Raw genomic sequence first — 3,155 nt, forward strand, 5'->3', positions numbered from 1 at the left:
CATACTCAAGAACTCAACATAAATTATCCACAATTATGTTACAGCAACATTTAGTAAACCCCTCAATCAAATAAAATTAGTCAATAAACTTGGTAAACATAAAATTTTTGAAATAATTAAAATACAAAACCTTTTTACGATAGCCAATGGTTCACGAAGCCATAAAATCTTTGAAAAAATAGCCCACGGTTCACTAAAAAAACCAAAAACGAAGTTCCATTGCAATTAAAAACCCCAAAATGAATTGGTTAAAAAGCCATAAAATAAATTGGAAAACATTCAAACAAACAAAGGATACAATTACACATAATAAAAAATATGGTAATTTTAGATCCTTGAAATCAAACAAAATATCCTTTTTTTTAAGAAAACACCAATAGCATTACTGAGAAATAATATAATCCTTCATTACAATACAATAAAACCTAGGTGTGAAGCCCCCTTGAAACCATTCAAAATTAGCTTGTGTTATCAGTGTTCTTTTAGCAAGGCAATGAGCTGCCTTGTTCGCCTGTCGCCCCATATGCCGAATCAAAGCAAACCTATCATATTTCATATATTCTCGAATATCCTTTGCGATGACAGCATCTTGTCTGAGATCTTCACTCGGCTTAATAACTTCTTGTATTGCCAACAATGAGTCCGAGAAAACATAAATGTTTGAAACATCAAGTGTTTGAAAAAACTCCATTCCACATCTAATAGCTTCCAATTCAATTCCTTTCACCGAACCCCGATGCCGCATCACCTCAGCTTTCGCTCCCACAACCATGCTAGAAGAGTTTCGAATGATTGCTCCCAAGCTGTCTTTTGTTAATTTTCATATCCTGATAGGATTGAAAACGGTGTGTACACATTTTTAAAATATTTTGAGCTACAATAGCTCGATTCTTGAAATATTGAGCACAAATGAATTATATCGAGTTTGGTTTCAAATCAAAGTGGAAAATACTCAAAATAAACCTTCGTAGAAACCGATTAAACATTTTGTAAGGCATTTTGAAACAATGTAAGTTGAAATAATGAAAAAGATTTGGTTGAAACATTTTATCAAACACTTTGTAAGCCATGAAGAACATATAAAATGCTTCGAAAATGCATCTTAAAAATCAGTAGCATAAGTAAAATAAATGCGATAAATAGACCCGAATTTGTTTATGGATGTTCGAAGATTTCAACAACTTCTACGTCACCCCTTCTTCCTCCTCGGAAGGATATCACTAGTAGACTTTGATTTATACAACCCATTTTTACAAAACCTCTCTGGTTTAGGACTTATCTACTGCCTAAACAAGAACTCCTAGCCACTCAAATGATTGTAGGTCGGAACCTCACAATCTGCATATTGTTTAACGTCTTTATGCCAAGATTATAAACACAATCTTTAACGTCTTTGTGTAAAGACTCTCACTCAACTAATCTATGAATACATCTCTCGAATATGTGAGTGAGTTGGGTTCTCTTAAACTGATATACAAAGATTTCGGACAAGGAAGAGTGTTCTATAAACTTGGTTTGGTGTGAAGAACTTGGCAGTGAACGCTCATTTTCTTCTTGTTCTTCACACCTTGGGCTTTGCTCTCAATTAGCTTGATGAATCTGATTTTGATGCCCTCTGCCTTGAATCTCTCTTCCGACAAGTTTTTGAACTCCAAGATGTTGTATTTATAGGCTTCAAGAATAATATATTCGTTAGACATATAAATAGAGCCGTTAAAATTCTTTTGTATTGTTTCTGTACTTTTTCTGGAGTGTGACCGGCTAAATCGGTGTGATATAAATCTACTGGCAAGCGTACCAGGTCAAGTAATAGTAAAGTGGACAGAGAGTCCAAGTATCGATCCCACAGAGACTGCAGTCAATTCTCAATAATTAATTATTTAGCTTAATCTAGAAAAAATCATAAAAATCAATTTGACTAAAATAAAATAAGAATTTAAAATAAAAACTTCTGAAGAAATAAGAATTAAAATAACTGAAGATAAAAATAATTAAAACGAAACAACCAAGGCACACATAGGTACCAAACAAATCATGTAACATGTAGTTGATTCAAGACTTAGATTTAATCTTTAGATCACGAGAATTCTCCTATCTTGTTCAAAGGTCTATTTCTAGAACAATCAAACCTACTCAAATATTGACGGATTAATCTTTCGTAATTCTAATCAAATTTGAATACATTAAATATTTATGAAAATTTAGTTTACACCCAAATCGCACACTGAAACCGAATTATATTTCTAGTCGGTTTTACAATATGTTGATTATCAGAGTGATCGAAATTAATACCTCATCTGTCGACTTGGAATCGATTAACATGCAAGCAAACAGTTGATCAAACTATTCACAAGACAAATATAAATCTAACAATAAATAAAATAAAACAAATTCTGAAAAATCCCAAATAAATATCCAAGTTTTCTACATGAATTTGTTCGGCCCAATCACGCAGTCTTGGTTGAAAAAAAACTACTCAATAATTGAAAACAATAATTCAAAAATAAAAAGAAGAAGAAAAAAAAAAGAAAAATCTTCTCTCTCAAGCCTTGTAGCCGCCTCCCTTGTGTTTTCTGTGTTCTGGAACTTTGAAACCCTCAAAAATATGATATATATTCTATTTATATGGTCTGGAAGTCATACCAATTAATTTCCTTCTAACACAAGTACTTTTCGGAACAGTCTAATGTCGGAACCCGCGCTCGAGCGAGTGGAATTCTCTCTCGCACGCGCAATGAAAAGCAGGTTTCTGGAGTTGTAACTCGCGCACGCGCGAGTTCAATTCTCGCTCGCGCGCCACACAATGTTTGCTGCGAGCGATGATTTTTAAAAATTTATATCTCGAGTTCTAACCATCGGATCGAGCTGAAATTTGGACAGCAGCTTCAAAACATCTTGATATATAATCTGAAAGGTGGAGATTGGATTTAGATTTCTATAAAATTAAAAATGATTTTTCGACCAAATCTGCTCCGTAATTCACTCTTCAAAATTCTATTTTCCTACAAAATCAACCGGGAGAGTGAAATACACACACATGCACTAAAACACATAAACACACACATAAAACAATATGAATGCACACAAAATAGACATAAAAATAACACAAAATAATGCACACAAAATGCACTTATCAACACCCCCATACTTAACTC

Source organism: Henckelia pumila, unplaced genomic scaffold (assembly GCF_033568475.1).
Source record: "Henckelia pumila isolate YLH828 unplaced genomic scaffold, ASM3356847v2 CTG_466, whole genome shotgun sequence".
In the NCBI taxonomy this organism is placed as follows: domain Eukaryota; kingdom Viridiplantae; phylum Streptophyta; class Magnoliopsida; order Lamiales; family Gesneriaceae; genus Henckelia; species Henckelia pumila.